This window comes from Budorcas taxicolor, chromosome 20, assembly GCF_023091745.1.
Source record: "Budorcas taxicolor isolate Tak-1 chromosome 20, Takin1.1, whole genome shotgun sequence".
NCBI lineage: Eukaryota > Metazoa > Chordata > Mammalia > Artiodactyla > Bovidae > Budorcas > Budorcas taxicolor.
The window spans coordinates 881,019-906,123 of NC_068929.1; positions in this window are offsets into that span (position 1 = coordinate 881,019).

The window sequence follows — 25,105 nt, forward strand, 5'->3', positions numbered from 1 at the left end:
GAGCGGGACCCTCGTGATTCCTCTCGAGTGGAGACGGCTAGGTCGGGGAACTTCTTGATTTGCACCAAGGGTGTGAAGGACCCTTTCGAAGTGCCAGAGGTGAGGTGTGATCAGCCTCGAGACGCCTCAGCGGAAATGGGCCTCATCTCGCCTGGAGGGGAGAACCTCCTGGATTTTCTCGAGTTGCGGCAGGTCTTCTCGAGTTACGACGGGGACCACAGGGACCCGCTCTGGTGGCCTCAGGAAAGGCCAGTCCCCATGCGAGTTGCTAGGGGACCTCTCGGGATTCCTCTCCCGTCCATGCCGGGGCCTCAGTCCTTGTGTGGAGTCGGGGCCGGAACCTGAGGATTCCTCTCCAGTGTTGCCATGGATCTTGGGGTGCTTCTGAGTCTCCCCAGGGGAGTCAGGCCACGTCTCGAGTGGGGGCATGCACGTGCGCTTTCCTCCCGAGCTGCAGCAGTAGTGTCACGCTTCCTGTCACGTGGATCAAGGGATCTGTGGTTTTCCCTCGAGGCTGTCCCTCGAGGCTTTCCCACGAGGCTTTCCCACAGGGCTGTGCCACGTGCCACCTTGGTGTGAGTCGATCCTCGGCGTGAAAGACGAGCCGGTGAAGGGAAAAGAGGTTCCTCTGGAATGGACTGAGACATCTGGGGGACTCTTGGAATGGTGGCACGACCCTGGAGTTCCTCTCGCCGGTCCTGTTGAGAGGGCCTCCTCTTGAGATGCGACGGGAACGCCGGGAACTCTTTCCCGACGAAGCAGGGAAAGGATCCCTCATCTCGAGCTACGAGGCGGGAACGGGGCTCCTCTGGATGTGGGCGGGACCCTCGTGATTCCTCTCGAGTGGAGACGGGTATGTCGGGGAGCTTCTTGATTTGCACCAAGGGTGTGAAGGAGCCTTTCGAAGTTCCAGAGGTGAGGTGTGATCAGCCTCGAGACGCCTCAGCGGAAATGGGCCTCATCTCGCCTGGAGGGGAGAACCTCCTGGATTTTCTCGAGTTGCGGCAGGTCTTCTCGAGTTACGACGGGGACCTCAGGGACCCGCTCTGGTGGCCTCAGGAAAAGCCAGTCCCCATGCGAGTTGCTAGGGGACCTCTCGGGATTCCTCTCCCGTCCATGCCGGGGCCTCAGTCCTTGTGTGGAGTCGGGGCCAGAACCTGAGGATTCCTCTCCAGTGTTGCCATGGATCTTGGGGTGCTTCTGAGTCTCCCCTGGGGAGTCAGGCCTCGTCTCGAGTGGGGGCATGCACGTGCGCTTTCCTCCCGAGCTGCAGCAGTAGTGTCACGCTTCCTGTCACGTGGATCAAGGGATCTGTGGCTTTCCCTCGAGGCTGTCCCTCGAGGCTTTCCCACGAGGCTTTCCCACAGGGCTGTGCCACGTGCCACCTTGGTGTGAGTCGATCCTCGGCGTGAAAGACGAGCCGGTGAAGGGAAAAGAGGTTCCTCTGGAATGGACTGAGACATCTGGGGGACTCTTGGAATGGTGGCACGACCCTGGAGTTCCTCTCGCCGTTCCTGTTGAGAGGGCCTCCTCTTGAGATTTGACGGGAACGCCGGGAACTCTTTCCCGACGAAGCAGGGAAAGGATCCCTCATCTCGAGCTACGAGGCGGAAACGGGGCTCCTCTGGATATGGGCGGGACCCTCGTGATTCCTCTCGAGTGGAGACGGCTAGGTCGGGGAACTTCTTGATTTGCACGAAGGTTGTGAAGGACCCTTTCGAAGTGCCAGAGGTGAGGTGTGATCAGCCTCGAGACGCCTCAGCGGAAATGGGCCTCATCTCGCCTGGAGGGGAGAACCTCCTGGATTTTCTCGAGTTGCGGCAGGTCTTCTCGAGTTACGACGGGGACCACAGGGACCCGCTCTGGTGGCCTCAGGAAAGGCCAGTCCCCATGCGAGTTGCTAGGGGACCTCTCGGGATTCCTCTCGCGTCCATGCCGGGGCCTCAGTCCTTGTGTGGAGTCGGGGCCGGAACCTGAGGATTCCTCTCCAGTGTTGCCATGGATCTTGGGGTGCTTCTGAGTCTCCCCAGGGGAGTCAGGCCTCGTCTCGAGTGGGGGCATGCACGTGCGCTTTCCTCCCGAGCTGCAGCAGTAGTGTCACGCTTCCTGTCACGTGGATCAAGGGATCTGTGGCTTTCCCTCGAGGCTGTCCCTCGAGGCTTTCCCACGAGGCTTTCCCACAGGGCTGTGCCACGTGCCACCTTGGTGTGAGTCGATCCTCGGCGTGAAAGACGAGCCGGTGAAGGGAAAAGAGGTTCCTCTGGAATGGACTGAGACATCTGGGGGACTCTTGGAATGGTGGCACGACCCTGGAGTTCCTCTCGCCGTTCCTGTTGAGAGGGCCTCCTCTTGAGATGCGACGGGAACGCCGGGAACTCTTTCCCGACGAAGCAGGGAAAGGATCCCTCAACTCGAGCTACGAGGCGGAAACGGGGCTCCTCTGGATGTGGGCGGGACCCACGTGATTCCTCTCGAGTGGAGACGGCTAGGTCGGGGAACTTCTTGATTTGCACCAAGGGTGTGAAGGACCCTTTCGAAGTGCCAGAGGTGAGGTGTGATCAGCCTCGAGACGCCTCAGCGGAAATGGGCCTCATCTCGCCTGGAGGGGAGAACCTCCTGGATTTTCTCGAGTTGCGGCAGGTCTTCTCGAGTTACGACGGGGACCACAGGGACCCGCTCTGGTGGCCTCAGGAAAGGCCAGTCCCCATGCGAGTTGCAAGGGGACCTCTCGGGTTTCCTCTCCCTTCCATGCCGGGGCCTCAGTCCTTGTGTGGAGTCGGGGCCGGAACCTGAGGATTCCTCTCCAGTGTTGCCAGGGATCTTGGGATGCTTCTGAGTCTCCCCAGGGGAGTCAGGCCTCGTCTCGAGTGGGGGCATGCACGTGCGCTTTCCTCCCGAGCTGCAGCAGTAGTGTCACGCTTCCTGTCACGTGGATCAAGGGATCTGTGGCTTTCCCTCGAGGCTGTCCCTCGAGGCTTTCCCACGAGGCTTTCCCACAGGGCTGTGCCACGTGCCACCTTGGTGTGAGTCGATCCTCGGCGTGAAAGACGAGCAGGTGAAGGGAAAAGAGGTTCCTCTGGAATGGACTGAGACATCTGGGGGACTCTTGGAATGGTGGCACGACCCTGGAGTTCCTCTCGCCGTTCCTGTTGAGAGGGCCTCCTCTTGAGATGCGACGGGAACGCCGGGAACTCTTTCCCGACGAAGCAGGGAAAGGATCCCTCAACTCGAGCTACGAGGCGGAAACGGGGCTCCTCTGGATGTGGGCGGGACCCACGTGATTCCTCTCGAGTGGAGACGGCTAGGTCGGGGAACTTCTTGATTTGCACCAAGGGTGTGAAGGACCCTTTCGAAGTGCCAGAGGTGAGGTGTGATCAGCCTTGAGACGCCTCAGCGGAAATGGGCCTCATCTCGCCTGGAGGGGAGAACCTCCTGGATTTTCTCGAGTTGCGGCAGGTCTTCTCGAGTTACGACGGGGACCACAGGGACCCGCTCTGGTGGCCTCAGGAAAGGCCAGTCCCCATGCGAGTTGCTAGGGGACCTCTCAGGATTCCCCTCCCGTCCATGCCGGGGCGTCAGTCCTTGTGTGGAGTCGGGGCCGGAACCTGAGGATTCCTCTCCAGTGTTGCCATGGATCTTGGGGTGCTTCTGAGTCTCCCCAGGGGAGTCAGGCCTCGTCTCGAGTGGGGGCATGCACGTGCGCTTTCCTCCCGAGCTGCAGCAGTAGTGTCACGCTTCCTGTCACGTGGATCAAGGGATCTGTGGCTTTCCCTCGAGGCTGTCCCTCGAGGCTTTCCCACGAGGCTTTCCCACAGGGCTGTGCCACGTGCCACCTTGGTGTGAGTCGATCCTCGGCGTGAAAGACGAGCCGGTGAAGGGAAAAGAGGTTCCTCTGGAATGGACTGAGACATCAGGGGGACTCTTGGAATGGTGGCACGACCCTGGAGTTCATCTCGCCGTTCCTGTTGAGAGGGCCTCCTCTTGAGATGCGACGGGAACGCCGGGAACTCTTTCCCGACGAAGCAGGGAAAGGATCCCTCATCTTGAGCTTCGAGGCGGAAACGGGGTTCCTCTGGATGTGAGCGGGACCCTCGTGATTCCTCTCGAGTGGAGACGGCTAGGTCGGGGAACTTCTTGATTTGCACCAAGGGTGTGAAGGACCCTTTCGAAGTGCCAGAGGTGAGGTGTGATCAGCCTCGAGACGCCTCAGCGGAAATGGGCCTCATCTCGCCTGGAGGGGAGAACCTCCTGGATTTTCTCGAGTTGCGGCAGGTCTTCTCGAGTTACGACGGGGACCACAGGGACCCGCTCTGGTGGCCTCAGGAAAGGCCAGTCCCCATGCGAGTTGCTAGGGGACCTCTCGGGATTCCTCTCCCGTCCATGCCGGGGCCTCAGTCCTTGTGTGGAGTCGGGGCCGGAACCTGAGGATTCCTCTCCAGTGTTGCCATGGATCTTGGGGTGCTTCTGAGTCTCCCCAGGGGAGTCAGGCCACGTCTCGAGTGGGGGCATGCACGTGCGCTTTCCTCCCGAGCTGCAGCAGTAGTGTCACGCTTCCTGTCACGTGGATCAAGGGATCTGTGGTTTTCCCTCGAGGCTGTCCCTCGAGGCTTTCCCACGAGGCTTTCCCACAGGGCTGTGCCACGTGCCACCTTGGTGTGAGTCGATCCTCGGCGTGAAAGACGAGCCGGTGAAGGGAAAAGAGGTTCCTCTGGAATGGACTGAGACATCTGGGGGACTCTTGGAATGGTGGCACGACCCTGGAGTTCCTCTCGCCGGTCCTGTTGAGAGGGCCTCCTCTTGAGATGCGACGGGAACGCCGGGAACTCTTTCCCGACGAAGCAGGGAAAGGATCCCTCATCTCGAGCTACGAGGCGGGAACGGGGCTCCTCTGGATGTGGGCGGGACCCTCGTGATTCCTCTCGAGTGGAGACGGGTATGTCGGGGAGCTTCTTGATTTGCACCAAGGGTGTGAAGGAGCCTTTCGAAGTTCCAGAGGTGAGGTGTGATCAGCCTCGAGACGCCTCAGCGGAAATGGGCCTCATCTCGCCTGGAGGGGAGAACCTCCTGGATTTTCTCGAGTTGCGGCAGGTCTTCTCGAGTTACGACGGGGACCTCAGGGACCCGCTCTGGTGGCCTCAGGAAAAGCCAGTCCCCATGCGAGTTGCTAGGGGACCTCTCGGGATTCCTCTCCCGTCCATGCCGGGGCCTCAGTCCTTGTGTGGAGTCGGGGCCAGAACCTGAGGATTCCTCTCCAGTGTTGCCATGGATCTTGGGGTGCTTCTGAGTCTCCCCTGGGGAGTCAGGCCTCGTCTCGAGTGGGGGCATGCACGTGCGCTTTCCTCCCGAGCTGCAGCAGTAGTGTCACGCTTCCTGTCACGTGGATCAAGGGATCTGTGGCTTTCCCTCGAGGCTGTCCCTCGAGGCTTTCCCACGAGGCTTTCCCACAGGGCTGTGCCACGTGCCACCTTGGTGTGAGTCGATCCTCGGCGTGAAAGACGAGCCGGTGAAGGGAAAAGAGGTTCCTCTGGAATGGACTGAGACATCTGGGGGACTCTTGGAATGGTGGCACGACCCTGGAGTTCCTCTCGCCGTTCCTGTTGAGAGGGCCTCCTCTTGAGATTTGACGGGAACGCCGGGAACTCTTTCCCGACGAAGCAGGGAAAGGATCCCTCATCTCGAGCTACGAGGCGGAAACGGGGCTCCTCTGGATATGGGCGGGACCCTCGTGATTCCTCTCGAGTGGAGACGGCTAGGTCGGGGAACTTCTTGATTTGCACGAAGGTTGTGAAGGACCCTTTCGAAGTGCCAGAGGTGAGGTGTGATCAGCCTCGAGACGCCTCAGCGGAAATGGGCCTCATCTCGCCTGGAGGGGAGAACCTCCTGGATTTTCTCGAGTTGCGGCAGGTCTTCTCGAGTTACGACGGGGACCACAGGGACCCGCTCTGGTGGCCTCAGGAAAGGCCAGTCCCCATGCGAGTTGCTAGGGGACCTCTCGGGATTCCTCTCGCGTCCATGCCGGGGCCTCAGTCCTTGTGTGGAGTCGGGGCCGGAACCTGAGGATTCCTCTCCAGTGTTGCCATGGATCTTGGGGTGCTTCTGAGTCTCCCCAGGGGAGTCAGGCCTCGTCTCGAGTGGGGGCATGCACGTGCGCTTTCCTCCCGAGCTGCAGCAGTAGTGTCACGCTTCCTGTCACGTGGATCAAGGGATCTGTGGCTTTCCCTCGAGGCTGTACCTCGAGGTTTTCCCACGAGGCTTTCCCACAGGGCTGTGCCACGTGCCACCTTGGTGTGAGTCGATCCTCGGCGTGAAAGACGAGCCGGTGAAGGGAAAAGAGGTTCCTCTGGAATGGACTGAGACATCTGGGGGACTCTTGGAATGGTGGCACGACCCTGGAGTTCCTCTCGCCGGTCCTGTTGAGAGGGCCTCCTCATGAGATGCGACGGGAACGCCGGGAACTCTTTCCCGACGAAGCAGGGAAAGGATCCCTCATCTCGAGCTACGAGGAGGGAACGGGGCTCCTCTGGATGTGGGCGGGACCCTCGTGATTCCTCTCGAGTGGAGACGGGTATGTCGGGGAGCTTCTTGATTTGCACCAAGGGTGTGAAGGAGCCTTTCGAAGTTCCAGAGGTGAGGTGTGATCAGCCTCGAGACGCCTCAGCGGAAATGGGCCTCATCTCGCCTGGAGGGGAGAACCTTCTGGATTTTCTCGAGTTGCGGCAGGTCTTCTCGAGTTACGACGGGGACCTCAGGGACCTGCTCTGGTGGCCTCAGGAAAAGCCAGTCCCCATGTGAGTTGCTAGGGGACCTCTCGGGATTCCTCTCCCGTCCATGCCGGGGCCTCAGTCCTTGTGTGGGGTCGGGGCCAGAACCTGAGGATTCCTCTCCAGTGTTGCCATGGATCTTGGGGTGCTTCTGAGTCTCCCCTGGGGAGTCAGGCCTCGTCTCGAGTGGGGGCATGCACGTGCGCTTTCCTCCCGAGCTGCAGCAGTAGTGTCACGCTTCCTGTCACGTGGATCAAGGGATCTGTGGCTTTCCCTCGAGGCTGTCCCTCGAGGCTTTCCCACGAGGCTTTCCCACAGGGCTGTGCCACGTGCCACCTTGGTGTGAGTCGATCCTCGGCGTGAAAGACGAGCCGGTGAAGGGAAAAGAGGTTCCTCTGGAATGGACTGAGACATCTGGGGGACTCTTGGAATGGTGGCACGACCCTGGAGTTCCTCTCGCCGTTCCTGTTGAGAGGGCCTCCTCTTGAGATGCGACGGGAACGCCGGGAACTCTTTCCCGACGAAGCAGGGAAAGGATCCCTCAACTCGAGCTACGAGGCGGAAACGGGGCTCCTCTGGATGTGGGCGGGACCCACGTGATTCCTCTCGAGTGGAGACGGCTAGGTCGGGGAACTTCTTGATTTGCACCAAGGGTGTGAAGGACCCTTTCGAAGTGCCAGAGGTGAGGTGTGATCAGCCTCGAGACGCCTCAGCGGAAATGGGCCTCATCTCGACTGGAGGGGAGAACCTCCTGGATTTTCTCGAGTTGCGGCAGGTCTTCTCGAGTTACGACGGGGACCACAGGGACCCGCTCTGGTGGCCTCAGGAAAGGCCAGTCCCCATGCGAGTTGCAAGGGGACCTCTAGGGTTTCCTCTCCCTTCCATGCCGGGGCCTCAGTCCTTGTGTGGAGTCGGGGCCGGAACCTGAGGATTCCTCTCCAGTGTTGCCAGGGATCTTGGGATGCTTCTGAGTCTCCCCAGGGGAGTCAGGCCTCGTCTCGAGTGGGGGCATGCACGTGCGCTTTCCTCCCGAGCTGCAGCAGTAGTGTCACGCTTCCTGTCACGTGGATCAAGGGATCTGTGGCTTTCCCTCGAGGCTCTCCCTCGAGGCTTTCCCACGAGGCTTTCCCACAGGGCTGTGCCACGTGCCACCTTGGTGTGAGTCGATCCTCGGCGTGAAAGACGAGCAGGTGAAGGGAAAAGAGGTTCCTCTGGAATGGACTGAGACATCTGGGGGACTCTTGGAATGGTGGCACGACCCTGGAGTTCCTCTCGCCGTTCCTGTTGAGAGGGCCTCCTCTTGAGATGCGACGGGAACGCCGGGAACTCTTTCCCGACGAAGCAGGGAAAGGATCCCTCAACTCGAGCTACGAGGCGGAAACGGGGCTCCTCTGGATGTGGGCGGGACCCACGTGATTCCTCTCGAGTGGAGACGGCTAGGTCGGGGAACTTCTTGATTTGCACCAAGGGTGTGAAGGACCCTTTCGAAGTGCCAGAGGTGAGGTGTGATCAGCCTCGAGACGCCTCAGCGGAAATGGGCCTCATCTCGCCTGGAGGGGAGAACCTCCTGGATTTTCTCGAGTTGCGGCAGGTCTTCTCGAGTTACGACGGGGACCACAGGGACCCGCTCTGGTGGCCTCAGGAAAGGCCAGTCCCCATGCGAGTTGCTAGGGGACCTCTCAGGATTCCCCTCCCGTCCATGCCGGGGCGTCAGTCCTTGTGTGGAGTCGGGGCCGGAACCTGAGGATTCCTCTCCAGTGTTGCCATGGATCTTGGGGTGCTTCTGAGTCTCCCCAGGGGAGTCAGGCCTCGTCTCGAGTGGGGGCATGCACGTGCGCTTTCCTCCCGAGCTGCAGCAGTAGTGTCACGCTTCCTGTCACGTGGATCAAGGGATCTGTGGCTTTCCCTCGAGGCTGTCCCTCGAGGCTTTCCCACGAGGCTTTCCCACAGGGCTGTGCCACGTGCCACCTTGGTGTGAGTCGATCCTCGGCGTGAAAGACGAGCCGGTGAAGGGAAAAGAGGTTCCTCTGGAATGGACTGAGACATCAGGGGGACTCTTGGAATGGTGGCACGACCCTGGAGTTCATCTCGCCGTTCCTGTTGAGAGGGCCTCCTCTTGAGATGCGACGGGAACGCCGGGAACTCTTTCCCGACGAAGCAGGGAAAGGATCCCTCATCTTGAGCTTCGAGGCGGAAACGGGGTTCCTCTGGATGTGAGCGGGACCCTCGTGATTCCTCTCGAGTGGAGACGGCTAGGTCGGGGAACTTCTTGATTTGCACCAAGGGTGTGAAGGACCCTTTCGAAGTGCCAGAGGTGAGGTGTGATCAGCCTCGAGACGCCTCAGCGGAAATGGGCCTCATCTCGCCTGGAGGGGAGAACCTCCTGGATTTTCTCGAGTTGCGGCAGGTCTTCTCGAGTTACGACGGGGACCACAGGGACCCGCTCTGGTGGCCTCAGGAAAGGCCAGTCCCCATGCGAGTTGCTAGGGGACCTCTCGGGATTCCTCTCCCGTCCATGCCGGGGCCTCAGTCCTTGTGTGGAGTCGGGGCCGGAACCTGAGGATTCCTCTCCAGTGTTGCCATGGATCTTGGGGTGCTTCTGAGTCTCCCCAGGGGAGTCAGGCCTCGTCTCGAGTGGGGGCATGCACGTGCGCTTTCCTCCCGAGCTGCAGCAGTAGTGTCACGCTTCCTGTCACGTGGATCAAGGGATCTGTGGCTTTCCCTCGAGGCTGTCCCTCGAGGCTTTCCCACGAGGCTTTCCCACAGGGCTGTGCCACGTGCCACCTTGGTGAGAGTCGATCCTCGGCGTGAAAGACGAGCCGGTGAAGGGAAAAGAGGTTCCTCTGGAATGGACTGAGACATCTGGGGGACTCTTGGAATGGTGGCACGACCCTGGAGTTCCTCTCGCCGGTCCTGTTGAGAGGGTCTCCTCTTGAGATGCGACGGGAACGCCGGGAACTCTTTCCCGACGAAGCAGGGAAAGGATCCCTCATCTCGAGCTACGAGGCGGGAACGGGGCTCCTCTGGATGTGGGCGGGACCCTCGTGATTCCTCTCGAGTGGAGACGGGTATGTCGGGGAGCTTCTTGATTTGCACCAAGGGTGTGAAGGAGCCTTTCGAAGTTCCAGAGGTGAGGTGTGATCAGCCTCGAGACGCCTCAGCGGAAATGGGCCTCATCTCGCCTGGAGGGGAGAACCTCCTGGATTTTCTCGAGTTGCGGCAGGTCTTCTCGAGTTACGACGGGGACCTCAGGGACCCGCTCTGGTGGCCTCAGGAAAAGCCAGTCCCCATGCGAGTTGCTAGGGGACCTCTCGGGATTCCTCTCCCGTCCATGCCGGGGCCTCAGTCCTTGTGTGGAGTCGGGGCCAGAACCTGAGGATTCCTCTCCAGTGTTGCCATGGATCTTGGGGTGCTTCTGAGTCTCCCCTGGGGAGTCAGGCCTCGTCTCGAGTGGGGGCATGCACGTGCGCTTTCCTCCCGAGCTGCAGCAGTAGTGTCACGCTTCCTGTCACGTGGATCAAGGGATCTGTGGCTTTCCCTCGAGGCTGTCCCTCGAGGCTTTCCCACGAGGCTTTCCCACAGGGCTGTGCCACGTGCCACCTTGGTGTGAGTCGATCCTCGGCGTGAAAGACGAGCCGGTGAAGGGAAAAGAGGTTCCTCTGGAATGGACTGAGACATCTGGGGGACTCTTGGAATGGTGGCACGACCCTGGAGTTCCTCTCGCCGTTCCTGTTGAGAGGGCCTCCTCTTGAGATTTGACGGGAACGCCGGGAACTCTTTCCCGACGAAGCAGGGAAAGGATCCCTCATCTCGAGCTACGAGGCGGAAACGGGGCTCCTCTGGATATGGGCGGGACCCTCGTGATTCCTCTCGAGTGGAGACGGCTAGGTCGGGGAACTTCTTGATTTGCACCAAGGGTGTGAAGGACCCTTTCGAAGTGCCAGAGGTGAGGTGTGATCAGCCTCGAGACGCCTCAGCGGAAATGGGCCTCATCTCGCCTGGAGGGGAGAACCTCCTGGATTTTCTCGAGTTGCGGCAGGTCTTCTCGAGTTACGACGGGGACCACAGGGACCCGCTCTGGTGGCCTCAGGAAAGGCCAGTCCCCATGCGAGTTGCTAGGGGACCTCTCGGGATTCCTCTCGCGTCCATGCCGGGGCCTCAGTCCTTGTGTGGAGTCGGGGCCGGAACCTGAGGATTCCTCTCCAGTGTTGCCATGGATCTTGGGGTGCTTCTGAGTCTCCCCAGGGGAGTCAGGCCTCGTCTCGAGTGGGGGCATGCACGTGCGCTTTCCTCCCGAGCTGCAGCAGTAGTGTCACGCTTCCTGTCACGTGGATCAAGGGATCTGTGGCTTTCCCTCGAGGCTGTCCCTCGAGGCTTTCCCACGAGGCTTTCCCACAGGGCTGTGCCACGTGCCACCTTGGTGTGAGTCGATCCTCGGCGTGAAAGACGAGCCGGTGAAGGGAAAAGAGGTTCCTCTGGAATGGACTGAGACATCTGGGGGACTCTTGGAATGGTGGCACGACCCTGGAGTTCCTCTCGCCGGTCCTGTTGAGAGGGCCTCCTCATGAGATGCGACGGGAACGCCGGGAACTCTTTCCCGACGAAGCAGGGAAAGGATCCCTCATCTCGAGCTACGAGGAGGGAACGGGGCTCCTCTGGATGTGGGCGGGACCCTCGTGATTCCTCTCGAGTGGAGACGGGTATGTCGGGGAGCTTCTTGATTTGCACCAAGGGTGTGAAGGAGCCTTTCGAAGTTCCAGAGGTGAGGTGTGATCAGCCTCGAGACGCCTCAGCGGAAATGGGCCTCATCTCGCCTGGAGGGGAGAACCTCCTGGATTTTCTCGAGTTGCGGCAGGTCTTCTCGAGTTACGACGGGGACCTCAGGGACCTGCTCTGGTGGCCTCAGGAAAAGCCAGTCCCCATGTGAGTTGCTAGGGGACCTCTCGGGATTCCTCTCCCGTCCATGCCGGGGCCTCAGTCCTTGTGTGGAGTCGGGGCCAGAACCTGAGGATTCCTCTCCAGTGTTGCCATGGATCTTGGGGTGCTTCTGAGTCTCCCCTGGGGAGTCAGGCCTCGTCTCGAGTGGGGGCATGCACGTGCGCTTTCCTCCCGAGCTGCAGCAGTAGTGTCACGCTTCCTGTCACGTGGATCAAGGGATCTGTGGCTTTCCCTCGAGGCTGTCCCTCGAGGCTTTCCCACGAGGCTTTCCCACAGGGCTGTGCCACGTGCCACCTTGGTGTGAGTCGATCCTCGGCGTGAAAGACGAGCCGGTGAAGGGAAAAGAGGTTCCTCTGGAATGGACTGAGACATCTGGGGGACTCTTGGAATGGTGGCACGACCCTGGAGTTCCTCTCGCCGTTCCTGTTGAGAGGGCCTCCTCTTGAGATGCGACGGGAACGCCGGGAACTCTTTCCCGACGAAGCAGGGAAAGGATCCCTCATCTCGAGCTACGAGGCGGAAACGGGGCTCCTCTGGATGTGGGCGGGACCCTCGTGATTCCTCTCGAGTGGAGACGGGTATGTCGGGGAACTTCTTGATTTGCACCAAGGGTGTGAAGGAGCCTTTCGAAGTTCCAGAGGTGAGGTGTGATCAGCCTCGAGACGCCTCAGCGGAAATGGGCTTCATCTCGCCTGGAGGGGAGAACCTCCTGGATTTTCTCGAGTTGCGGCAGGTCTTCTCGAGTTACAACGGGGACCTCAGGGACCCGCTCTGGTGGCCTCAGGAAAGGCCAGTCCCCATGCGAGTTGCTAGGGGACCTCTCGGGATTCCTCTCCCGTCCATGCCGGGGCCTCAGTCCTTGTGTGGAGTCGGGGCCGGAACCTGAGGATTCCTCTCCAGTGTTGCCATGGATCTTGGGGTGCTTCTGAGTCTCCCCAGGGGAATCAGGCCTCGTCTCGAGTGGGGGCATGCACGTGCGCTTTCCTCCCGAGCTGCAGCAGTAGTGTCACGCTTCCTGTCACGTGGATCAAGGGATCTGTGGCTTTCCCTCGAGGCTGTCCCTCGAGGCTTTCCCACGAGGCTTTCCCACAGGGCTGTGCCACGTGCCACCTTGGTGTGAGTCGATCCTCGGCGTGAAAGACGAGCCGGTGAAGGGAAAAGAGGTTCCTCTGGAATGGACTGAGACATCTGGGGGACTCTTGGAATGGTGGCACGACCCTGGAGTTCCTCTCGCCGGTCCTGTTGAGAGGGCCTCCTCTTGAGATTTGACGGGAACGCCGGGAACTCTTTCCCGACGAAGCAGGGAAAGGATCCCTCATCTCGAGCTACGAGGCGGAAACGGGGCTCCTCTGGATATGGGCGGGACCCTCGTGATTCCTCTCGAGTGGAGACGGCTAGGTCGGGGAACTTCTTGATTTGCACCAAGGGTGTGAAGGACCCTTTCGAAGTGCCAGAGGTGAGGTGTGATCAGCCTCGAGACGCCTCAGTGGAAATGGTCCTCATCTCGCCTGGAGGGGAGAACCTCCTGGATTTTCTCGAGTTGCGGCAGGTCTTCTCGAGTTACGACGGGGACCTCAGGGACACGCTCTGGTGGCCTCAGGAAAGGCCAGTCCCCATGCGAGTTGCTAGGGGACCTCTCGGGATTCCTCTCCCGTCCATGCCGGGGCCTCAGTCCTTGTGTGGAGTCGGAGCCGGAACCTGAGGATTCCTCTCCAGTGTTGCCATGGATCTTGGGGTGCTTCTGAGTCTCCCCAGGGGAGTCAGGCCTCGTCTCGAGTGGGGGCATGCACGTGCGCTTTCCTCCCGAGCTGCAGCAGTAGTGTCACGCTTCCTGTCACGTGGATCAAGGGATCTGTGGCTTTCCCTCGAGGCTGTCCCTCGAGGTTTTCCCACGAGGCTTTCCCACAGGGCTGTGCCACGTGCCACCTTGGTGTGAGTCGATCCTCGGCGTGAAAGACGAGCCGGTGAAGGGAAAAGAGGTTCCTCTGGAATGGACTGAGACATCTGGGGGACTCTTGGAATGGTGGCACAACCCTGGAGTTCCTCTCGCCGTTCTTGTTGAGAGGGCCTCCTCTTGAGATGCGACGGGAAGGCCGGGAACTCTTTCCCGACGAAGCAGGGAAAGGATCCCTCATCTCGAGCTTCGAGGCGGAAACGGGTTCCTCTGGATGTGGGCGGGACCCTCGTGATTCCTCTCGAGTGGAGACGGGTATGTCGGGGAACTTCTTGATTTGCACCAAGGGTGTGAAGGACCCTTTCGAAGTGCCAGAGGTGAGGTGTGATCAGCCTCGAGACGCCTCAGCGGAAATGGGCCTCATCTCGCCTGGAGGGGAGAACCTCCTGGATTTTCTCGAGTTGCGGCAGGTCTTCTCGAGTTATGATGGGGACCTCAGGGACCCGCTCTGGTGGCCTCAGGAAAGGCCAGTCCGCATGCGAGTTGCTAGGGGACCTCTCGGGATTCCTCTCCCGTCCATGCCGGGGCCTCAGTCCTTGTGTGGAGTCGGAGCCGGAACCTGAGGATTCCTCTCCAGTGTTGCCATGGATCTTGGGGTGCTTCTGAGTCTCCCCTGGGGAGTCAGGCCTCGTCTCGAGTGGGGGCATGCACGTGCGCTTTCCTCCCGAGCTGCAGCAGTAGTGTCACGCTTCCTGTCACGTGGATCAAGGGATCTGTGGCTTTCCCTCGAGGCTGTCCCTCGAGGCTTTCCCACGAGGCTTTCCCACAGGGCTGTGCCACGTGCCACCTTGGTGTGAGTCGATCCTCGGCGTGAAAGACGAGCCGGTGAAGGGAAAAGAGGTTCCTCTGGAATGGACTGAGACATCTGGGGGACTCTTGGAATGGTGGCACGACCCTGGAGTTCCTCTCGCCGTTCCTGTTGAGAGGGCCTCCTCTTGAGATGCGACGGGAACGCCGGGAACTCTTTCCCGACGAAGCAGGGAAAGGATCCCTCATCTCGAGCTACGAGGCGGAAACGGGGCTCCTCTGGATGTGGGCGGGACCCTCGTGATTCCTCTCGAGTGGAGACGGGTATGTCGGGGAACTTCTTGATTTGCACCAAGGGTGTGAAGGAGCCTTTCGAAGTTCCAGAGGTGAGGTGTGATCAGCCTCGAGACGCCTCAGCGGAAATGGGCTTCATCTCGCCTGGAGGGGAGAACCTCCTGGATTTTCTCGAGTTGCGGCAGGTCTTCTCGAGTTACAACGGGGACCTCAGGGACCCGCTCTGGTGGCCTCAGGAAAGGCCAGTCCCCATGCGAGTTGCTAGGGGACCTCTCGGGATTCCTCTCCCGTCCATGCCGGGGCCTCAGTCCTTGTGTGGAGTCGGGGCCGGAACCTGAGGATTCCTCTCCAGTGTTGCCATGGATCTTGGGGTGCTTCTGAGTCTCCCCAGGGGAATCAGGCCTCGTCTCGAGTGGGGGCATGCACGTGCGCTTTCCTCCCGAGCTGCAGCAGTAGTGTCACGCTTCCTGTCACGTGGATCAAGGGATCTGTGGCTTTCCCTCGAGGCTGTCCCTCGAGGCTTTCCCACGAGGCTTTCCCACAGGGCTGTGCCACGTGCCACCTTGGTGTGAGTCGATCCTCGGCGTGAAAGACGAGCCGGTGAAGGGAAAAGAGGTTCCTCTGGAATGGACTGAGACATCTGGGGGACTCTTGGAATGGTGGCACGACCCTGGAGTTCCTCTCGCCGGTCCTGTTGAGAGGGCCTCCTCTTGAGATTTGACGGGAACGCCGGGAACTCTTTCCCGACGAAGCAGGGAAAGGATCCCTCATCTCGAGCTACGAGGCGGAAACGGGGCTCCTCTGGATATGGGCGGGACCCTCGTGATTCCTCTCGAGTGGAGACGGCTAGGTCGGGGAACTTCTTGATTTGCACCAAGGGTGTGAAGGACCCTTTCGAAGTGCCAGAGGTGAGGTGTGATCAGCCTCGAGACGCCTCAGTGGAAATGGGCCTCATCTCGCCTGGAGGGGAGAACCTCCTGGATTTTCTCGAGTTGCGGCAGGTCTTCTCGAGTTACGACGGGGACCTCAGGGACACGCTCTGGTGGCCTCAGGAAAGGCCAGTCCCCATGCGAGTTGCTAGGGGACCTCTCGGGATTCCTCTCCCGTCCATGCCGGGGCCTCAGTCCTTGTGTGGAGTCGGAGCCGGAACCTGAGGATTCCTCTCCAGTGTTGCCATGGATCTTGGGGTGCTTCTGAGTCTCCCCAGGGGAGTCAGGCCTCGTCTCGAGTGGGGGCATGCACGTGCGCTTTCCTCCCGAGCTGCAGCAGTAGTGTCACGCTTCCTGTCACGTGGATCAAGGGATCTGTGGCTTTCCCTCGAGGCTGTCCCTCGAGGTTTTCCCACGAGGCTTTCCCACAGGGCTGTGCCACGTGCCACCTTGGTGTGAGTCGATCCTCGGCGTGAAAGACGAGCCGGTGAAGGGAAAAGAGGTTCCTCTGGAATGGACTGAGACATCTGGGGGACTCTTGGAATGGTGGCACAACCCTGGAGTTCCTCTCGCCGTTCTTGTTGAGAGGGCCTCCTCTTGAGATGCGACGGGAAGGCCGGGAACTCTTTCCCGACGAAGCAGGGAAAGGATCCCTCATCTCGAGCTTCGAGGCGGAAACGGGTTCCTCTGGATGTGGGCGGGACCCTCGTGATTCCTCTCGAGTGGAGACGGGTATGTCGGGGAACTTCTTGATTTGCACCAAGGGTGTGAAGGACCCTTTCGAAGTGCCAGAGGTGAGGTGTGATCAGCCTCGAGACGCCTCAGCGGAAATGGGCCTCATCTCGCCTGGAGGGGAGAACCTCCTGGATTTTCTCGAGTTGCGGCAGGTCTTCTCGAGTTATGATGGGGACCTCAGGGACCCGCTCTGGTGGCCTCAGGAAAGGCCAGTCCGCATGCGAGTTGCTAGGGGACCTCTCGGGATTCCTCTCCCGTCCATGCCGGGGCCTCAGTCCTTGTGTGGAGTCGGAGCCGGAACCTGAGGATTCCTCTCCAGTGTTGCCATGGATCTTGGGGTGCTTCTGAGTCTCCCCTGGGGAGTCAGGCCTCGTCTCGAGTGGGGGCATGCACGTGCGCTTTCCTCCCGAGCTGCAGCAGTAGTGTCACGCTTCCTGTCACGTGGATCAAGGGATCTGTGGCTTTCCCTCGAGGCTGTCCCTCGAGGCTTTCCCACGAGGCTTTCCCACAGGGCTGTGCCACGTGCCACCTTGGTGTGAGTCGATCCTCGGCGTGAAAGACGAGCCGGTGAAGGGAAAAGAGGTTCCTCTGGAATGGACTGAGACATCTGGGGGACTCTTGGAATGGTGGCACGACCCTGGAGTTCCTCTCGCCGTTCCTGTTGAGAGGGCCTCCTCTTGAGATGCGACGGGAACGCCGGGAACTCTTTCCCGACGAAGCAGGGAAAGGATCCCTCATCTCGAGCTACGAGGCGGAAACGGGGCTCCTCTGGATGTGGGCGGGACCCTCATGATTCCTCTCGAGTGGAGACGGCTAGGTCGGGGAACTTCTTGATTTGCACCAAGGGTGTGAAGGACCCTTTCGAAGTTCCAGAGGTGAGGTGTGATCAGCCTCGAGACGCCTCAGCGGAAATGGGCCTCATCTCGCCTGGAGGGGAGAACCTCCTGGATTTTCTCGAGTTGCGGCAGGTCTTCTCGAGTTACGACGGGGAACTCAGGGACCCGCTCTGGTGGCCTCAGGAAAGGCCAGTCCCCATGCGAGTTGCTAGGGGACCTCTCGGGATTCCTCTCCCGTCCATGCCGGGGCCTCAGTCCTTGTGTGGAGTCGGGGCCGGAACCTGAGGATTCCTCTCCAGTGTTGCCAGCGATCTTGGGATGCTTCTGAGTCTCCCCAGGGGAGTCAGGCCTCGTCTCGAGTGGGGGCATGCACGTGCGCTTTCCTCCCGAGCTGCAGCAGTAGTGTCACGCTTCCTGTCACGTGGATCAAGGGATCTGAGGCTTTCCCTCGAGGCTGTCCCTCGAGGCTTTCCCACGAGGCTTTCCCACAGGGCTGTGCCACGTGCCACCTTGGTGTGAGTCGATCCTCGGCGTGAAAGACGAGCCGGTGAAGGGAAAAGAGGTTCCTCTGGAATGGACTGAGACATCTGGGGGACTCTTGGAATGGTGGCACGACCCTGGAGTTCCTCTCGCCGTTCCTGTTGAGAGGGCCTCCTCTTGAGATGCGACGGGAACGCCGGGAACTCTTTCCCGACGAAGCGGGGAAAGGATCCCTCATCTCGAGCTACGAGGCGGAAACGGGGCTCCTCTGGATGTGGGCGGGACCCTCGTGATTCCTCTCGAGTGGAGACGGGTATGTCGGGGAACTTTTTGATTTGCACCAAGGGTGTGAAGGACCCTTTCGAAGTTCCAGAGGTGAGGTGTGATCAGCCTCGAGACGCCTCAGCGGAAATGGGCCTCATCTCGCCTGGAGGGGAGAACCTCCTGGATTTTCTCGAGTTGCGGCAGGTCTTCTCGAGTTACGACGGGGACCTCAGGGACCCGCTCTGGTGGCCTCAGGAAAGGCCAGTCCCCATGCGAGTTGCTAGGGGACCTCTCGGGATTCCTCTCCCGTCCATGCCGGGGCCTCAGTCCTTGTGTGGAGTCGGGGCCGGAACCTGAGGATTCCTCTCCAGTGTTGCCATGGATCTTGGGGTGCTTCTGAGTCTCCCCAGGGGAGTCAGGCCTCGTCTCGATTGGGGGCATGCACGTGCGCTTTCCTCCCGAGCTGCAGCAGTAGTGTCACGCTTCCTGTCACGTGGATCAAGGGATCTGTGGCTTTCCCCGAGGCTGTCCCTCGAGGTTTTCCCACGAGGCTTTCCCACAGGGCTGTGCCACGTGCCACCTTGGTGTGAGTCGATCCTCGGCGTGAAAGACGAGCCGGTGAAGGGAAAAGAGGTTCCTCTGGAATGGACTGAGACATCTGGGGGACTCTTGGAATGGTGGCACGACCCTGGAGTTCCTCTCGCCGTTCTTGTTGAGAGGGCCTCCTCTTGAGATGCGACGGGAAGGCCGGGAACTCTTTCCCGACGAAGCAGGGAAAGGATCCCTCATCTCGAGCTTCGAGGCGGAAACGGGTTCCTCTGGATGTGGGCGGGACCCTCGTGATTCCTCTCGAGTGGAGACGGGTATGTCGGGGAACTTCTTGATTTGCACCAAGGGTGTGAAGGACCCTTTCGAAGTGCCAGAGGTGAGGTGTGATCAGCCTCGAGACGCCTCAGCGGAAATGGGCTTCATCTCGCCTGGAGGGGAGAACCTCCTGGATTTTCTCGAGTTGGGGCAGGTCTTCTCGAGTTACAACGGGGACCTCAGGGACCCGCTCTGGTGGCCTCAGGAAAGGACAGTCCCCATGCGAGTTGCTAGGGGACCTCTCGGGATTCCTCTCCCGTCCATGCCGGGGCCTCAGTCCTTGTGTGGATTCGGGGCCGGAACCTGAGGATTCCTCTCCAGTGTTGCCATGGATGTTGGGGTGCTTCTGAGTCTCCCCAGGGGAGTCAGACCTCGTCTCGAGTGGGGGCATGCACGTGCGCTTTCCTCCCGAGCTGCAGCAGTAGTGTCACGCTTCCTGTCACGTGGATCAAGGGATCTGTGGCTTTCCCTCGAAGCTGTCCCGCGAGGCTTTCCCACGAGGCTTTCCCACAGGGCTGTGCCACGTGCCACCTTGGTGTGAGTCGATCCTCGGCGTGAAAGACGAGCCGGTGAAGGGAAACGAGGTTCCTCTGGAATGGACTGAGACATCTGGGGGACTCTTGGAATGGTGGCACGACCCTGGAGTTCCTCTCGCCGTTCCTGTTGAGAGGGCCTCCTCTTGAGATGCGACGGGAACGCCGGGAACTCTTTCCCGACGAAGCAGGGAAAGGATCCCTCATCTCGAGCTACGAGTCGGAAACGGGGCTCCTCTGGATGTGGGCGGGACCCTCGTGATTCCTCTCGAGTGGAGACGGCTAGGTCGGGGAACTTCTTGATTTGCACCAAGGGTGTGAAGGACCCTTTCGAAGTGCCAGAGGTGAGGTGTGATCAGCCTCGAGACGCCTCAGCGGAAATGGGCCTCATCTCGCCTGGAGGGGAGAACCTCCTGGATTTTCTCGAGTTGCGGCAGGTCTTCTCGAGTTACGACGGGGACCTCAGGGACCCGCTGTGGTGGCCTCAGGAAAGGCCAGTCCCCATGCGAGTTGCTAGGGGACCTCTCGGGATTCCTCTCCCTTCCATGCCGGGGCCTCAGTCCTTGTGTGGAGTCGGGGCCGGAACCTGAGGATTCCTCTCCAGTGTTGCCATGGATCTTGGGGTGCTTCTGAGTCTCCCCAGGGGAGTCAGGCCTCGTCTCGAGTGGGAGCATGCACGTGCGCTTTCCTCCCGAGCTGCAGCAGTAGTGTCACGCTTCCTGTCACGTGGATCAAGGGATCTGTGGCTTTCCCTCGAGGCTGTCCCTCGAGGCTTTCCCACGAGGCTTTCCCACAGGGCTGTGCCACGTGCCACCTTGGTGTGAGTCGATCCTCGGCGTGAAAGACGAGCCGGTGAAGGGAAAAGAGGTTCCTCTGGAATGGACTGTGACATCTGGGGGACTCTTGGAATGGTGGCACGACCCTGGAGTTCCTCTCGCCGTTCCTGTTGAGAGGGCCTCCTCTTGAGATGCGACGGGAACGCCGGGAACTCTTTCCCGACGAAGCAGGGAAAGGATCCCTCATCTCGAGCTACGAGGCGGAAACGAGGCTCCTCTGGATGTGGGCGGGACCCTCGTGATTCCTCTCGAGTGGAGACGGCTAGGTCGGGGAACTTCTTGATTTGCACCTAGGGTGTGAAGGACCCTTTCGAAGTGCCAGAGGTGAGGTGTGATCAGCCTCGAGACGCCTCAGCGGAAATGGGCCTCATCTCGCCTGGAGGGGAGAACCTCCTGGATTTTCTCGAGTTGCGGCAGGTCTTCTCGAGTTACGACGGGGACCTCAGGGACCCACTCTGGTGGCCTCAGGAAAGGCCAGTCCCCATGCGAGTTGCTAGGGGACCTCTCGGGATTCCTCTCGCGTCCATGCCGGGGCCTCAGTCCTTGTGTGGAGTCAGGGCCGGAACCTGAGGATTCCTCTCCAGTGTTGCCATGGATCTTGGGGTGCTTCTGAGTCTCCCCAGGGGAGTCAGGCCTCGTCTCGAGTGGGAGCATGCACGTGCGCTTTCCTCCCGAGCTGCAGCAGTAGTGTCACGCTTCCTGTCACGTGGATCAAGGGATCTGTGGCTTTCCCTCGAGGCTGTCCCTCGAGGCTTTCCCACGAGGCTTTCCCACAGGGCTGTGCCACGTGCCACCTTGGTGTGAGTCGATCCTCGGCGTGAAAGACGAGCCGGTGAAGGTAAAAGAGGTTCCTCTGGAATGGACTGAGACATCTGGGGGACTCTTGGAATGGTGGCACGACCCTGGAGTTCCTCTCGCCGTTCTTGTTGAGAGGGCCTCCTCTTGAGATGCGACGGGAAGGCCGGGAACTCTTTCCCGACGAAGCAGGGAAAGGATCCCTCATCTCGAGCTTCGAGGCGGAAACGGGTTCCTCTGGATGTGGGCGGGACCCTCGTGATTCCTCTCGAGTGGAGACGGGTATGTCGGGGAACTTCTTGATTTGCACCAAGGGTGTGAAGGACCCTTTCGAAGTGCCAGAGGTGAGGTGTGATCAGCCTCGAGACGCCTCAGCGGAAATGGGCCTCATCTCGCCTGGAGGGGAGAACCTCCTGGATTTTCTCGAGTTGCGGCAGGTCTTCTCGAGTTACGACGGGGACCTCAGGGACCCGCTCTGGTGGCCTCAGGAAAGGCCAGTCCGCATGCGAGTTGCTAGGGGACCTCTCGGGATTCCTCTCCCGTCCATGCCGGGGCCTCAGTCCTTGTGTGGAGTCGGAGCCGGAACCTGAGGATTCCTCTCCAGTGTTGCCATGGATCTTGGGGTGCTTCTGAGTCTCCCCAGGGGAGTCAGGCCTCGTCTCGAGTGGGGGCATGCACGTGCGCTTTCCTCCCGAGCTGCAGCAGTAGTGTTACGATTCCTGTCACGTGGATCAAGGGATCTGTGGCTTTCCCTCGAGGCTGTCCCTCGAGGCTTTCCCACGAGGCTTTCCCACAGGGCTGTGCCACGTGCCACCTTGGTGTGAGTCGATCCTCGGCGTGAAAGACGAGCCGGTGAAGGGAAAAGAGGTTCCTCTGGAATGGACTGAGACATCTGGGGGACTCTTGGAATGGTGGCACGACCCTGGAGTTCCTCTCGCCGTTCCTGTTGAGAGGGCCTCCTCTTGAGATGCGACGGGAACGCCGGGAACTCTTTCCCGACGAAGCAGGGAAAGGATCCCTCATCTCGAGCTACGAGGCGGAAACGGGGCTCCTCTGGATGTGGGCGGGACCCTCGTGATTCCTCTCGAGTGGAGACGGGTATGTCGGGGAACTTCTTGATTTGCACCAAGGGTGTGAAGGAGTCTTTCGAAGTTCCAGAGGTGAGGTGTGATCAGCCTCGAGACGCCTCAGCGGAAATGGGCTTCATCTCGCCTGGAGGGGAGAACCTCCTGGATTTTCTCGAGTTGCGGCAGGTCTTCTCGAGTTACAACGGGGACCTCAGGGACCCGCTCTGGTGGCCTCAGGAAAGGACAGTCCCCATGCGAGTTGCTAGGGGACCTCTCGGGATTCCTCTCCCGTCCATGCCGGGGCCTCAGTCCTTGTGTGGAGTCGGGGCCGGAACCTGAGGATTCCTCTCCAGTGTTGCCATGGATGTTGGGGTGCTTCTGAGTCTCCCCAGGGGAGTCAGACCTCGTCTCGAGTGGGGGCATGCACGTGCGCTTTCCTCCCGAGCTGCAGCAGTAGTGTCACGCTTCCTGTCACGTGGATCAAGGGATCTGTGGCTTTCCCTCGAAGCTGTCCCGCGAGGCTTTCCCACGAGGCTTTCCCACAGGGCTGTGCCACGTGCCACCTTGGTGTGAGTCGATCCTCGGCGTGAAAGACGAGCCGGTGAAGGGAAACGAGGTTCCTCTGGAATGGACTGAGACATCTGGGGGACTCTTGGAATGGTGGCACGACCCTGGAGTTCCTCTCGCCGTTCCTGTTGAGAGGGCCTCCTCTTGAGATGCGACGGGAACGCCGGGAACTCTTTCCCGACGAAGCAGGGAAAGGATCCCTCATCTCGAGCTACGAGGCGGAAACGGGGCTCCTCTGGATGTGGGCGGGACCCACGTGATTCCTCTCGAGTGGAGACGGCTAGGTCGGGGAACTTCTTGATTTGCACCAAGGGTGTGAAGGACCCTTTCGAAGTGCCAGAGGTGAGGTGTGATCAGCCTCGAGACGCCTGAGCGGAAATGGGCCTCATCTCGCCTGGAGGGGAGAACCTCCTGGATTTTCTCGAGTTGCGGCAGGTCTTCTCGAGTTACGATGGGGACCTCAGGGACACGCTCTGGTGGCCTCAGGAAAGGACAGTCCCCATGCGAGTTGCTAGGGGACCTCTCGGGATTCCTCTCCCGTCCATGCCGGGGCCTCAGTGCTTGTGTGGAGTCGGGGCCGGAACCTGAGGATTCCTCTCCAGTGTTGCCATGGATCTTGGGGTGCTTCTGAGTCTCCACAGGGGAGTCAGGAATCGTCTCGAGTGGGGGCATACACGTGCGCTTTCCTCCCGAGCTGCAGCAGTAGTGTCACGCTTCCTGTCACGTGGATCAAGGGATCTGTGGCTTTCCCTCGAGGCTGTCCCTCGAGGCTTTCCCACGAGGCTTTCCCACAGGGCTGTGCCACGTGCCACCTTGGTGTGAGTCGATCCTCGGCGTGAAAGACGAGCCGGTGAAGGGAAAAGAGGTTCCTCTGGAATGGACTGAGACATCTGGGGGACTCTTGGAATGGTGGCACGACCCTGGAGTTCCTCTCGCCGTTCCTGTTGAGAGGGCCTCCTCTTGAGATGCGACGGGAACGCCGGGAACTCTTTCCCGACGAAGCAGGGAAAGGATCCCTCATCTCGAGCTACGAGGCGGAAACGGGGCTCCTCTGGATGTGGGCGGGACCCTCGTGATTCCTCTCGAGTGGAGACGGCTAGGTCGGGGAACTTCTTGATTTGCACCAAGGGTGTGAAGGACCCTTTCGAAGTTCCAGAGGTGAGGTGTGATCAGCCTCGAGACGCCTCAGCGGAATTGGGCCTCATCTCGCCTGGAGGGGAGAACCTCCTGGATTTTCTCGAGTTACGGCAGGTCTTCTCGAGTTACGACGGGGACCTCAGGGACCCTCTCTGGTGGCCTCAGGAAAGGCCAGTCCCCATGCGAGTTGCTAGGGGACCTCTCGGGATTCCTCTCCCGTCCATGCCGGGGCCTCAGTCCTTGTGTGGAGTCGGGGCCGGAACCTGAGGATTCCTCTCCAGTGTTTCCATGGATCTTGGGGTGCTTCTGAGTCTCCCCAGGGGAGTCAGGCCTCGTCTCGAGTGGGGGCATGCACGTGCGCTTTCCTCCCGAGCTGCAGCAGTAGTGTCACGCTTCCTGTCACGTGGATCAAGGGATCTGTGGCTTTCCCTCGAGGCTGTCCCTCGAGGCTTTCCCACGAGGCTTTCCCACAGGGCTGTGCCACGTGCCACCTTGGTGTGAGTCGATCCTCGGCGTGAAAGACGAGCCGGTGAAGGGAAAAGAGGTTCCTCTGGAATGGACTGAGACATCTGGGGGACTCTTGGAATGGTGGCACGACCCTGGAGTTCCTCTCGCCGGTCCTGTTGAGAGGGCCTCCTCTTGAGATGCGACGGGAACGCCGGGAACTCTTTCCCAACGAAGCAGGGAAAGGATCCCTCATCTCGAGCTACGAGGCGGAAACGGGGCTCCTCTGGATGTGGGCGGGACCCTCGTGATTCCTCTCGAGTGGAGACGGGTATGTCGGGGAACTTCTTGATTTGCACCAAGGGTGTGAAGGACCCTATCGAAATTCCAGAGGTGAGGTGTGATCAGCCTCGAGACGCCTCAGCGGAAATGGGCCTCATCTCGCCTGGAGGGGAGAACCTCCTGGATTTTCTCGAGTTGCGGCAGGTCTTCTCGAGTTACGACGGGGACCTCAGGGACCCGCTCTGGTGGCCTCAGGAAAGGCCAGTCCCCATGCGAGTTGCTAGGGGACCTCTCGGGATTCCTCTCCCTTCCATGCCGGGGCCTCAGTCCTTGTGTGGAGTCGGGGCCGGAACCTGAGAATTCCTCTCCAGTGTTGCCATGGATCCTGGGGTGCTTCTGAGTCTCCCCAGGGGAGTCAGGCCTCGTCTCGAGTGGGAGCATGCACGTGCGCTTTCCTCCCGTGCTGCAGCAGTAGTCTCACGCTTCCTGTCACGTGGATCAAGGGATCTGTGGCTTTCCCTCGAGGCTGTCCCTCGAGGCTTTCCCACGAGGCTTTCCCACAGGGCTGTGCCACGTGCCACCTTGGTGTGAGTCGATCCTCGGCGTGAAAGACGAGCCGGTGAAGGGAAAAGAGGTTCCTCT